This window comes from Eschrichtius robustus, chromosome 16 (assembly GCF_028021215.1).
Source record: "Eschrichtius robustus isolate mEscRob2 chromosome 16, mEscRob2.pri, whole genome shotgun sequence".
NCBI lineage: Eukaryota > Metazoa > Chordata > Mammalia > Artiodactyla > Eschrichtiidae > Eschrichtius > Eschrichtius robustus.
This window is the reverse complement of record NC_090839.1, coordinates 48,918,654-48,932,578: the sequence shown is the minus strand read 5'-3', so window position 1 is coordinate 48,932,578 and position 13,925 is coordinate 48,918,654. Positions and strand designations below refer to the sequence as shown.

Genomic DNA, 13,925 nt, shown 5'->3' with positions numbered 1-13,925 from the left:
GTCTGTGTCTTTGTGTGTGTGTGTCTTTGTATGTGTGTGTCTGTGTCTTTGTGTGTCTGTGTGTGTCTTTGTCTGTGTCTGTGTGTGTGTATGTGTCTTTGTGTACATCTGTGTGTATTTATATGTACGTGTATTTATATGTATGTGTCTTTGTGTGTGTGTGTCTTTTTGTGTGTGTGTCTTTGTGTACATCTGTGCATCTTTGTGTGTATGTGTATGTGTCTGTGTGTGTGTCTGTGTCTGTGTCTTTGTGTGTGTTTCTGTGTCTTTGTGTGTGTGTGTCTTTGTGTGTGTGTGTCTTTGAATATGTGTGTCTGTCTTTGTGTGTGTGTGTGTCTTTGTATATGTGTGTCTGTGTCTCTGTGTCTGTGTCTTTGTGTGTCTGTGTGTGTGTGTGTCTTTGTATGTGTCTTTGTGTCTATGTCTGTGTCTTTGTGTGTGTACGTGTCTTTGTGTACATCTGTGTGTATTTATATGTACGTGTCTTTGTGTGTCTTTTTGTGTGTGTGTCTTTGTGTGTGTCTTTGTGTACATCTGTGTGTCTTTGTGTGTATGTGTCTGTGTCTTTGTGTGTGTGTTTTTGTGTGTGTTTGTGTGTTTTTGTGTGCGTGTGTTTAGAATACAGCAAGTACACCAACCAAGACGTAGGAGACAGTAGTACTAGGAGCCCATAATTATGACTTTGAGGGCTGTTCCACAGAGAAATGCTGTCCAATAGAAATATAATGTGAGCCACATGTCATTCTAAATTTTCTAGGAGTTACATTAAAAAATGTTAAAAGAAATAGGTAAAATGAATTTTAATATATTTTATTCAATGTATTAAAATATTTCAACATGCAGCAACATTAGTGAAAAATGGGTGCTGGAAGCAACATTGAATTCTAATTTGCTTGTGCGGCAAGAGCACCGGATACCTACAACTATAGCCTGATGTTAGGAGCATGGTAACTATTGAGATATGGCTGGGGATAGCAAAGCCCCTTTTCTGGAAGGCCAGATAGGTTTATCAGCCTCCCTAGTATACTATTTTGTTAAATCCAAGTTGGAAATCTATGCCAGAATGCTAAAACTCAGTCAACAGGTATTAATGCAAGTGCCTACTTCATGCTCCATACTGTGCGATGCACCAGGGTATATGGACAAAGGAAAAATTAAGACCAGCACCTCTGCACACATTGAAACAGTGTAATTAAGCTCTAAAAGCTCTACGTTCGGGCGTCCACAATGTAATAATTTCAGGATATTTCAAGCAGACAAAATGCTGCCTGATAATATAGATGTGAAATCGTGGTTAGTGGGCAAAGCAGAACATACACAGACATATGTGCACACTGAGTGGACGGACATACGAGTTTGGCCTTTCCTGTTTTGTCAAATGAGAGATTGGAGTATAATAAAGATTTTCAAAATGGGCATCTGTAAGTATGGACTTACGCTCACGGGTTCATGTATCCTCTTTGGGAATGTTTGAATTGTGTTTTTATTTTAAGGATAATGGTTCATAATTCATCTAACTATATTCTGGGTCATCTAAGGCAATGTGTATCCAACTGTGGGTCATGACTTCTACTGGACTAGTGGCTTATGACTCGTTAATGGGCACGTCCAGCATTGCTGTCAATGAAAGTGAATGCACTGGAAAACGTCAGGTTGTAAGAGTTAGGTACTGTTTTATAAAATGTTTGTTTCTGTGCTGTATGTGTGCGTGTAGGTCTGGGTCATGATGTGAACTGTATTCCTGTGGGCAGACGTCCAAAGAGATTGAAAGCCGTTAATCGCTAGATCACTGGTTCTCAACCTTCACTCAACATTGGAGTCACCCAATGGGCTTTGAAAATTAAGACTGTGTGGGTCCACGCCCAGAAATTCTGCTGTAATTGATTTCAGGTGTGACCTGGCCATGGGGTTTGCTTTGTTGCTTAAACCTTCTTAGCCGTGCAGCCAGGGGTGCGACCCTGGCAGGGGTTGAGCCTTGTAGCCAAGTCTTGCCAGGTAATTTCAGTCCTGCCTCTGGTTTGTGTTTCTTTAATTTGCCTTGGGGCCAAGTCTTCCCACAGATTGGAATTGTTGGAGGGGAGGAGGAGGGAACAGGGGGTCTGAGGGCATAGATGCTTTGCCCCAGGTGAAGGCAAGCGCAGTCTAGTGGGGCAAGTGGATGAAGTTCACAGAGGTTCAGGCAGAGACACGTGGGTAACACGTAAGGAGAACGCAGAGAGTGGAAGAGAGGTTGGTGTCATTTGAATCGTGCGAGCAGCTTCACCTGCTCTTCCCCTTGGAGTCTGCGATTTCCCCAGGTGGTCTGTGTGTGGGTGCCTCTCCATACAGCAGCTTACCTTGAAGGGTGACCCTTGACTGATTCTCTTCCGTTAGCCCTTCCCTCACAGAAGATGCAACTCCACTATCCTCACGTCACAAGGGATGAGTTTCAGCAAAACAACATCATCCCTTACATTAAATTAATCTTGTTACTTCTAATCGTATTGGTTTACATTCTTGTTCTTATATAATTTGTCATTGTGCTTGGTTTTATACTTGTACAAGCTCATGAGAATAAGGTCTTGATACCTAGTTATTTTATTTGTCCATACTTAATTAATATTACAGTAGAAACAATATAATGGAGGAAGCACTGGATTTTTTATGCCTTGAAAGGGTAAGCTTCCTTTCCTCACTGGGCCCCTTTGCTCTGTGTGACTGTGCAGCCCACCTGGATACAGTGGCCAGTAAATTAACCCGACCTCTTATTGATCTATTAGCAAAGATCAGAAGACATTGTATAGTGTAATGGAAATAAAAACAAAAATAAACAAGTGGGACTTAGTTAAACTCAAAAGCTTCTGCACAGCAAAGGAAACCATAAACAAAATGAAAAGACAACCCACAGAATGGGAGAAAATATCAATATTTGCAAACGATGCAACTGACAAGGGATTAGTCTCCAAAATTTACAAACAGCTCATGCAGCTCACTATCAAAAAAAACCAAACAACCCAATCAGAAAATGGGCAGAAGACCTACAGAGACATTTCTCCAGAGAAGACATTACAGATAGCCAAGAGGTACTTGAAAAGATGCTCAACATCGCTAATTATTAGAGAAATGCAAATCAAAACTACAGTGAGGTATCACCTCACACCAGTCAGAATGGCCATCATCAAAAAATCTACAAACAATAAATGCTGGAGAGGGTGTGGAGAAAAGGGAACCCTCCTATGTGGTTGACGGAAATGTAAATTGGTGCAGCCACTATGGAGAACAATATGGAGGTTCCTCAGAAAACTAAAAATAGAACTACTATATGATCCAGCAATCCCACTCTTGGGCATATATCTGGACAAGATGAAAACTGTAATTCAAAAAGATACCTGCACCCCAGTGTGCATTGCAGCACTATTTACAATAGCCAAGACGTGGAAGCAACCTAAATGCCCATCAGCAGATGAATGGATAAAGATGTGGTGCATATATACAATGGAATATGACTCAGCATAAAAAAGAATGAAATAATGTCATTTGCAGGAACGTGGATGGGCCTGGAGGTTATAATACTAAGTGAAATAAGTCAGACAGAGAAAGACAAATATCATATAATATCACTTATATGTGAAATCTAAAATAATAATAATAGTACAAATGAACTTATTTATAAAACAGAGGCAGACTCACAGAGAGAACAAAGTTATGGTTGCTGGGGGAAGGGGTGGGGGAAGGATGGATTGGGAGTTTGGGATTGACATGTACACACTGCTATATTTAAAATAAAATGCCTTTCCATGAAAAAAGAAAAAAAATTTTAAAAAGAGAAGACTTTATAAGTGATGTAAATGGAGCTTGAAGCTTATTGGGATTATTTTTCAGTAGCCCTATCTACACGTGAAATAGGGGTTCAGAGGAAAATCTGAATTAAGATGGAAAGTGGGATTTAAATTATTATCAAAAAAAAAAAAAAGTGAGGATGATGATGACATTGACTGATGTTGGTGACGGCGGGTGGCGGTGAACGTTTATTGAGCATTTGCTAAGTAACCTGAAACGGGCCTGTGCTTTCTGTGGTTATTTTACTTGATCCTTAGAACAACCCTTTGAGGCAGGTGCTATTACAGTCACCCCACTTGACACAGAAGGAACCCAAGTAAGTAACAATTAAGTAACTTGTCTGAGAGATTCAACTGGGATTCAAGACCAAATATGTTGCCTCCACGCCTTAGAGCTGAGCCTTCTCAAGTACATGGAGAGGGCGGGGAGGCTATTCCAGGCCAGAAAATGTGAACCCAGGGAATGAAGGAGGGGGTGTGTGTGCCATGTGCTGGGGAGGATACCAGGGGAGGTGCTGGCAAGGAGGTCAGCGACCAGTTACACAGCCTGGCGGAGCAGTGAGACTATGAAATACTGATGAAAGAGTTTAAAAAAAAAAGGATGAGTTCATCCTTTTATACTGATGTAGGAACCCTGATAAGACATCCTGAGAATGGAATAAGCAATGTGCAGGACGACACATAAACATTTATTTAGAAAAGAAACACGTGTGTGTGTGTGTGTGTGTGTGAGAGAGAGAGAGAGAGAGAGAGAGATTGAATGTTTGCACAGAATTGATCTGGAAAGATATCCTTTCAAGTTCTGACAGTGTCCACGTGTGCCAAGGATGCAGGCTGCAGGTATTAGTGGTGACGGTCAAAGGAAACTTGAGCTTTTTTTAATTTAATTTTTATTTTATATTGGAGTATAGTTGATTTACAATGCTGTGTTAGTTTTAGGTGCACAGCAAAGTGAATCAGTTATACATATACATGTATCTATTCTTTTTCAGATTCTTTTCCCTTATAGGTTATTACAGAATATTGAGTAGAGTTCCCTGTGCTATACAGTAGGTCCTTGTTGATCATCTGTTTTGTATGCGGTAGTGTGTGTATGTTAATCCCAAACTCCTAATTTATCCCTCCCCCACTTTGGTAACAACAAGTTTGTTTTCAAAGTCTGTGAGTCTGTTTTGTAAATAAGTTCATTTGTATCATATTTGAGATTCCACAAATAAGTGAAGTCATATCATATTTGTCTTCTCTATCTGACTTACTTAGTGTGATAATCTCTAGGTCCTTCCATGTTGCTGCAAATGGCATTATTTCATTCTTTTTTATGACTGAGTGATGTTCCATTGTAGTTATGTACCACATCTTCTTTATCCATTCCTCTGTCAGTGGACATTTAGGTTGCTAAAGGAAACTTGAGCATTGATCTAGCATTTATGTTTTGTTTTCTGTTTGTTTGTAAGCAAGATGACTGCATTCATGCACTTAGGTAATTCTGAAAAGGTGAGGGTGTTGTTAGGAAAAAAGAAAAAGAAATGGAATCATTTGGGAATTTCACATTCTGTCCCATCTCCAAATCTTAGACTTGAAGATTTCAGGACTGTTTACATTGTTGGAGCTGAGGTAATGCAAGGGCTAAAGGAACAAATTGTCACTGAATTCATGGGGAAGACAGCATCCTTGCTGATTAGTTCCTTTTTTAACGTGGAAGACTATTTGGAGTTTTAGATATCTGGGTGTTGGCATAGGGGTGTAGAGAACATTCTGGTAAAGCAAGTCCCCTCTTGCATTACCTGGCCCAGAGGTGGGAATAGGGATCAAAATAGGAAGAAAAAACCCTTCGAGGTACAGTCTGCCCTCCACATCCGTGGGTTCAATTTCTCGAAATTTCGATCCAAGGAGGTTGAATCTGCAGATGCGGAACTTCCAGTACGAAGGCCGATTGTATTCACATACTACGTACACCTCCGTTTTTATTTTTTTATTCGTTTTATTTTTATTGGAGTATAGTTGCTTTATAATGTTGTGTTAGTTTCCTCTGTACAGCGAAGTGAGTCAGCTATATGTATACATATATCCACTGTTTTTTAGATTTCCTTCCCATTTAGGTCACCACAGAGCGTTGAGTAGCAGCATTCTGTGTGCTATACAGCAGGTTCTCATTAGTTATCCACTTTACATACAGCAGTGTATATACGTCAGTCCCAATCTCCCAATTCATCATCCCCCCCAAGCATGCTATTCTTGATGAATGAAAGGCTGGCTTCTAACTTTCCCAGATACTGAGAACCAGGAGAAAAGACATGGAACCTTGGAAAGTGAAGATAAAAAATTCTTTTAATTAAAAAAATTTTTTTAATTGGGAGAAGAAACGTCACAGCCACTGATGTGTTACCAAAGGGGAGAACGATTGTTAGCATTTGACTAAAGGCCTCCAAGTACCGTCAAATATAAATATTTATTGAGTAACCCAGGCCAAGGCATGGAGCTTAATGATAAGGAACTTGGACGTTGTGGGTTTTGGTATCCACAGGTCCTGGAACCGACCCCACGCAGACACCCAGGATGACTGTGCCCTCACCTCTCAGCACCCCCTCCCAGCACCTCCACCCCTCTCAGCACCCATGCGTACAAATGCAAAGTGGCCAATTCTGTGTGTTGTAGATGGATAAAGGACATGTGGACTTCTGAGCTTCCGCCGGAGAAGATAACAGTTCAAGCCCTCCAGGATGCTGGGCAGGTGGGGGCTGGAGTGAGAGATGCTGGCGTGAAGGGTAAGTGACGACTGAAGCCCAGTGCGCCGCGGCCTGGACTCTTTGGTTTCCAAGTTCCTCAGTGTGCGGGGATACGGTGTGCTCTGGCTTGGTGCGCTGCTGTGGATGTGACCTTTCTCTGACAGAGGATCAGGGAGGATGCTTACCTGTTTCCTGGTACCTAAGGGATTCTGTTGCCATGCAGTGGCTGCAGGGCCCAACCAACATGAGGACAGCTCAGGAGCTCCAGAGAGTAAACTGTAACCGCGCACCTTTATGGAGCGCCAACTGCGTGGCAGGCCCCAGCGCTTTAAGGCATTCATTCATTTCGTTCTCATCTTAGAGCTGGGCCACCAGGGAGCGCAAAGAACCTGGTTGATTACTGAGGGCAGATGGTCCTGATGGTGACCCCATCCCAAGGGAAAAGCCTCTTCCTCTTTCTCATGCATCCCCCGCTTGCCTTTCTCCCCATGCCCGCGTTTCATCTATTTTATTTTTTTCAAGGAATCATAGATCTCTGTATGAAAGGGACTTAGCATCAGAGGGATGTCAGCATAGGTCACCGTGGCGGATCATAGTTTCTCTAAATGGCCACCGTGGTATCGCTGCTCTTCCAGAACCTTGCCGGGTCCCCTCAAGCTGGGAGTTCTGCTTTCCCTCCTCTTGAGTCTGGGTGGGACTCGGTGACCACCTTCACAGGGAAGGTGGCAGAGGTGACACTGAGTGACCTCAAAGCCGAGATCAGCAAAGCGTACGTGGCTCCCAGCCAGCGCTCACGCTCCGGGCAGGCCTGCCTGTGAGACCAGCTGGGCCCCGTGGAAAGGCCCCGAGTAGGGGTTCCAGCCGACAGCCCCTCCAGGGCCCCACTGACACGTGAGGGAGACTTCCAGTGGCGCCAGCCCCCAGCCTCGGAGCTGCCCCACCGCTGCCGAGTGGAGTGCGGACAAAGTGAACTGTCCCCGCGGAGCCCTGTCCCTGCAGCAGGTTCAGGAGAGGATAAACATCGTCACTGCTTGGTGTTCTCTCATGTAAACCCACCGCGACACCGTTGAAGGTAGATGTCATTCATTACACAGATTTACAAGAAAGAGGAAGGAGGCCGAGTCAGATGAAGTGACTCACCCAAGGCCACACGAAGAGCTGGGATTGGAACCCAGGGCTCCCTGATGCCCAGCTTGTGAGATCCCCCCCTGCCCCAGGGCCCATTCCTTCTGCACTGGGAGCTGGGGCCTTTGCTGCCCCTCAAATACAGCCGTCTCAGAGAAGGCAAACCATTTGGAATAGGAGGACCAGAGAATACAACTTTGGAGAACTAGCTTTAACATAGTTTGTTCTGACTCTCTTTCCTTAATTTGAATCCTAATTAAACCCTGGGATCCTGCCTTAAACATACAGTCCTCTCGGGAAGCTGCCTGCTTTCCCTCCGAGAGCTTAGATTCACGGTATCTGCTCGTGTTACACGAGATGCATATCATGTGAAGTAATAGTCATGTTTCTGTGTCACCCCTGTTTGACTTCAGGTTCCGTGAGGCCAGAGCCTGGTCTGTGTCTCCTATTTCTCATTTTTTAGCACAGCCTCTAACCTGTAGTAGACAGTGAATAAATGCAAGTTAAATAAATACCAAAGAGCCGTTAAGTGTGAATTTTCTTGAGAAGGATGATGGTAGCATATAAGGAAGTGCAAAATTCCAGGTATAAATACTGAAGTCTTATCTTGGTGCTAAAGGTTTGTCTTTTGAGGTCAAGGTTTCTTTGTCACTTCCTTTGTTTCCCCTGTTAGATAAAACATCTTTGGGTTTCACTTTTATAAACAAAGAACTCCCACAAAATGCAACAGTAAACTAAACAATAACAGGAACTGGCAGAGCTCTGAGACAATATTTCTCAGTGGGTTGTTATTCAAGTGGAAGATATTTTCAGAGGTGCAGCATTGGAGAATTGACTTCAGTATGAATGTTGAAATGTGACATGTAACATCCACACTCATCGTGGTTGGCCTTTGCTCATAGTATCGGTGGCCTTGTGTCTTTCAACTTGAATTTAGTTCCATGTCTGCGTGGCATTGCAGCTGCTCCAGAACTGGGGACAACTCTTCTCTCTACATTGTCCAGAGTGTCCAGCACTGGACCCTACGTTCAGTAGGTAGAGTATCAGCAGGACCAGAATATGAGGGTATTTGTTTCTTTTATTTTGGCCTCTGGGATCCTAGTTCCCCAGCCAGGGATCAAACCCTGGCCATGACAGTGAAAGCGCCGAATCCCAACCACTGGACCGCCAGGGAAGTCCCAAGGATTTTGTTTTTTAAGAAGGATAAATGAATGCATGCAAAATGTTAGGCAAGTTTAAATGCTTAATCATCTTTTTTTAGTGCCTAATCTATCAGTCAGCTTTTGCTGTCTAACAAACCCCCCAAAACTTAGTAGCTTCAAATAATAGCCATGGATTTAGTTCACGATTCTGCAGGTCGGAAGTTCAGGCCACCTGGGTCAGCTGGTCTAGCTGGGTTTTCTGGGCTGACTGGTTGGCTGGGAGCTGACAGGTGGAGGAAGCCTCGGTCCAGGTGACCCACCTCTGCTCTGCTCCCCTCCCCTCAGCAGGTTAGGCAGGACTCCAAGAGGACGCACGTGCACGGCTTCTTGAGGCTGGGGCTTGAGAAGGACACAGGGCCACTTCTGCCGCTTTCTGTTGGCCAGAGCAAGTCACAGGACAGTTCAGATCCGAGAGATGAGGAGTAGACTCCACCCGTGGTGGCAGGGTTTGCAAAGCCTGCAAAGGGGCAAGCTCGCAGGGAGCGTGGAGAACCGTGGCCACTGCGGAAGTGCGCACACCCAGTAAGATGCGGTATTGTGCGGAGGACATTGGCAGCGCTACCTTGCAGGTGGTGGAAATGAAACTCCTTATGCACTTTATAACTTATGAGAAAATGGAACTGGATTGAGAGGAGAGGCTAGCAGGAGAGGCTGAGATGGACACAGAAGAGAAGAGCCCTGGGTGCCACACCTCCCCCCAGTTCTCCAGCTCCCAAGTCTGGAAAAGGGGGTGTTGAGACAGGTCAGGGGGAGGGGGGGATAGAGGCAGAGCACAGGGTGGATAGTTGGTAGCAAAGAGGGTTTCTTTTCCTTTGCTGCAGTTTTCTCTCCCTCTGTCTGCTGGGGGTGGCAGGCAGATCAGAGGTGGTGAGGAGCCGCCTTCACGTCTGGGTCAGCAGAAGGTGCCCTGTGCGGAATCCGACAATCCGGGGACAGACTCAGTGCCGTCTGCTTCCTGCCCCTGAGGCTTCAAGTGCATGTGGTTTGTCTGATGGGTTTGTTTGCTGGAGGGGAGGGGAAGGGTCGAATGGTCTGTCTGCTGCCTCCCTTTTACCATGGCATTTCAAGGAGGCTTCACCTTGCACCCTCGGGTCCCAGCCTCCTGACATTTGTTTTGCATCTCCTTGTCACAGTGGCCCTAGAAGGCTGAGACTGAGTTATCCTCGCTTTACAGATGGGGAAACCGAGTGCTGAGAGGTTCAGGAACTTGCCTGGATCACACAGGTGGGCAGTGGCCAGAGCAGGGTTCGAAGCTGGGCTATGCTTTGGGTACCACGGTGCGTGGCCCTGAACACCGCCATGCTGTGTGGCCTGCAGGTCAGACAGAAACGGCTGCCCAGCCAGGTGTAATCAGGACAGCGGGGTGTCATCCCTCCCCCTCCCCGGCCGCTGCTTGGAAGGAGGTCTGAGGTCTGAGGACTGTGCTTAGGAAGGTGTCACCCTAGAGAATTCAGCAGCAGCAAGAAGCAGCTACCTGGGGGAAACCCCGCCCTCCCCCAGGTAATCAGGAGCCCTGGGTAATCAGGGTGGGGAATTTCCAGCAGAGTCCTAAGCCCCCCACCCCACCCCTGAGGCCGGGTCTGAGCACCCTGCTTCACAGCAGCCCCGGGAATGCTCTGGTGGGGGCTGGGCAAGCCTGGTCCTCTGCCCAAGTCCTCGGGCCCCTGCTGAGTCCCTTTGAAATATTCCTCACTCAGTTCCTCCCAGTTCCTCTGGGAAGGGCTCGTGTGCCCCAGCCACGTGCTCCGAGGAGCGGGACCCCACCGGCATCTCCCCCCGGACGCCCCTCTTGTACCATCTCTGGTTCTCAGGCTTCCCCTGCTCTCCATGCACAAGAACGTCCTGAACCAAATATAGTCGATGGAGATTCTCGTTTATGGCCCTGCTCATGGTTTAGTTAAAGGCAGTGCTGCCATCAGCTGGCTGAGACTTTTAAAGTGGTTTCATGAAGATGGAATGTGTTCCTTTTTCTTCATTCTCTTTTTTTCCTTTTTCTTTTCCTCAGTCCTACCCATTCTTTCCAATAGGCGGGTGCAGCTTGGAAGCCTGATGGTAATAAGGAGAAACAAGAATAGCTTGAAAACAGTAGCATTTATTAAAGGCTTTGCCACAAGCCAGGTCCTGTTCTAGGCACGTTACACTTTCTTTTCTCACAACGGTCCTGAGGGGCAGTGGTTTTGTCCCCATTTTACAGATGAGGAAACTGAGGTACAGAGAGGTGAAGTCACCTGTGTGTCATGATGCCTGGCACATTCAAGTGCTTGATGTTATTTGTAAAATGAACCATGTCTTAGTATGAGTCGAAAATTCAGGTGCAGGGGTTTCTATGGGCAGTTTCTATGGGTACTACAGAAGGGCATGAGGGGGTGCAGCTGGGGCAGGGAAGGGGGGAGAGGCCATTCAGGGTGGGGCCTGAGCAGGTGACTGCTGTGGGTAACCGGGGCTCAGTCCCACTGGGGACCTGTGACAGACTATGTACGGGGTATCCGGGAATTGTCCCACCAAGGGACATGGAAGCTGGGGTGTTCCTAGCGAAATCGTGGGGACCTTTTGAAGCAATTGTGAATTTCATAATTATATCCTATAAGTTGCCCCCATTTGTCCAGGGAAGGAAGGAAGGAGAGCCTATTGTGCAGGATTCCCCTGGCTTGCTGTACTTTCCCTTCGTTCTCTGCATCTCAACTCTTCCTGTGCAACACACTGCCCCCAGATGCAGTGGAAAAATTAATAATAAGCGTCTATGTAGCTACTGCAGTAAAGGTTGGCTGGGGCTTGGCTGATCTGGGTTGGGCTCAGCTGGGCAGCTCTGCTGACCTTGGTTGGACCAGCACACATTGGAGGGCAAGAGGAGTGGCTGATCCAGGCTGGGCTCAGCTGGGTGACTGTTTCTGGCCTCTCGCCGAGGTCTGGCCTCAAGCCTGCTCCACCCGAGTGCATTCTAAGTCCAGCCTTACAGACAGCGGCAGCCCAGGGCAGCTCTTCTCATGACCAGGGGAGAGGCAGGGGGCGCAGGTGGAGACCCAGAGGCCTCTGCACTGCTGCTTCTATGTTATCGTATTGATAATGCAAGTCACATGGTCAAGCCCAAGTCAAGAGGCCGAGCGGTGAACTCTGCCTGTCCTGGGGGGTGTCTACTGTTGGCCTTGGTCAGGACCCAGAAGGCCCACTGCTTCTGCCTAACTGGGCAAATACAAGGGGAAATTTAAAGGCCTTTACCAATGGCAGTTTTGGTTATAACTCTGGGCAAAGCCTCAAATCTTTAATGACAGTCTAAGTTGTTATTAATGGGAGATGACCTGGTTATTAAAAGCTACACAGCCTCAGGTTGCAGGAACTTCTGGTAGCTCGGACCTTCGCCGGGGATTGCTGCCCCACCTGGTCCCACGGCTTTGCTCCTCGTGGACTTGGGAGGTGTCTGGGGTTGTCCGGCTCCCTCAGTGACAACCCACTGCCTCCCCACAGCTGCCTAAAATGGTTTGACTTGGCATCAGCGCGTCCTGGTTGCTCAAGTGTGTCGGACTGAAATAAGAGCAGCCAGTGGGATGAATAAATTGTCAATTACATAGATGTGTATGTTTTCCTCCATTTTGGGAGAACGCTCTGAGTTCTGTGAAAATGTCCTTTCTTTGCCTCGATCAGTACCTTGGCTCTCCCGCCTGGCACAAATACAGTTGAGCTGGAGAGGCGGGAGTGCTTTTATGTTGGTTGGAATTAGCAGCAATAGATTTACGGGACTTCTTCCCAGTGAGCATGGAAAAAACTTGCCACTTTATGCTTTTTGTGAGTTCTAAGTCACAAAGCATTCTGCTGAGGGTGGCTTGACTGTTGTGTTCTTGGCCCTGTACGTCTTTCCAAACACTTGTAAGTTATTTATACTGTGTTCGCATGTTGGCCAAGCAAGTAAGACCTTGCTGAATGATGGCACCGTATCTGGCCCGACAGAGCTTTCTAATTAACCCATCAATGCAAAGCATGCGCCTTATGAATGCTGCTAAAATGCCTGTGGCCTCAGTGGCTTGTTTCTATCTTCGTGAATGCATAGGGATAAGGCAGAAAGTACCAGCTGTGTGAGCCAATTCGTGTGTCACTTCTGGGTGGGAAGGATGGTGGGGGAGTGGAGAGGTGAGATGAGAAACGGAAGCAGGTGTGTTCACAAGCACATGACCACTGTGGGCAGCTGGGGTCAGGCCCGCCGGGGAGCTCTGGGAGATGGCACTGACCTCACCTCAGTGTTACTTCACCCAGGGAGTGAGGACCCTGGGGCATTATCCACCAACCCCCATCCATCATTGGTGAGGACCATTCCAAGGGGCAATAGCTCTTTGGTCTTCCGGCCCACCTAGGCATACCCCTGCCATCAGTCTTCAGATCAAAGAGAGCTGTGGGTACCAGAGGATGGATATTTTGGAGGAGCTAGGTAATTTGTGATTTTTTTAAAGAAAAGTAACATTGACCTTTCTTAAAGTCGAAAAAATGGCACGTATGGGAGGGCGGGTGCTGCGGGGACATGGGTGAGGCCCCCTTAGCATCTGCTATGGGGTGTGCCAGAGAGTTTGAGGAATGGAAGGAGGGAATTTGTAGCTTTTAAATCTGAGCACAGCGGAAACTAAATCCCTCTGAGGCCTTTGGACGGAATGGGGAAAGGAGAACATTTTTTTTTGCGTGGCTATTTAATTTATTTACATTTTGTCACAGCCATACAATGAAACATTATACAACCACTAAAAAAGGTAGAAGAGCTACTGTGATGATATGAAACTGTCTTCAAGTTACAGTTTTGAGTAGAGAAAAAGCACAATACAGAACGATCTTTAGAATATGTTCCTATTTATAGAAATAGCTTTATTGGGATCTAATTTACATATCATAAAATTCACCCCTTTTAAGTGTACAGGTATGAGTGCTTTAGTAAACTTTTACCGTTTTCTAGAAATTTCATGCAAATGGAATCATACACTGTGTGGTCTTTTGTGTCTGGCTGCTTTCACTCGGTCGTCCGAGTTTGTAGCATGTCAATAGTTTGTTCCCTTTTTACTGTGGAAAAGTATTTCATT

The 13,925-nt window shown here is 46.2% G+C and overlaps 1 protein-coding gene across 6 annotated transcripts in view; it reads left to right on the top strand.

Moving 5' to 3' along the window:
- The window catches only part of RIN2 (Ras and Rab interactor 2), a 230,951-nt gene that overhangs the window by 35,516 nt on the left and 181,510 nt on the right, over nt 1-13,925 (top strand). For 4 of the 6 annotated variants that reach the window (XR_011076831.1, XM_068565237.1, XM_068565232.1 and 1 more), the window contains exon 2: nt 6,474-6,583. The exons of the other annotated variants lie outside the window; for them this stretch is intronic. The gene's annotated coding sequence lies outside the window, so the exon portion shown is untranslated. The remainder of the gene's footprint in view (nt 1-6,473; nt 6,584-13,925) is intronic. 6 annotated transcript variants of the gene reach the window in all.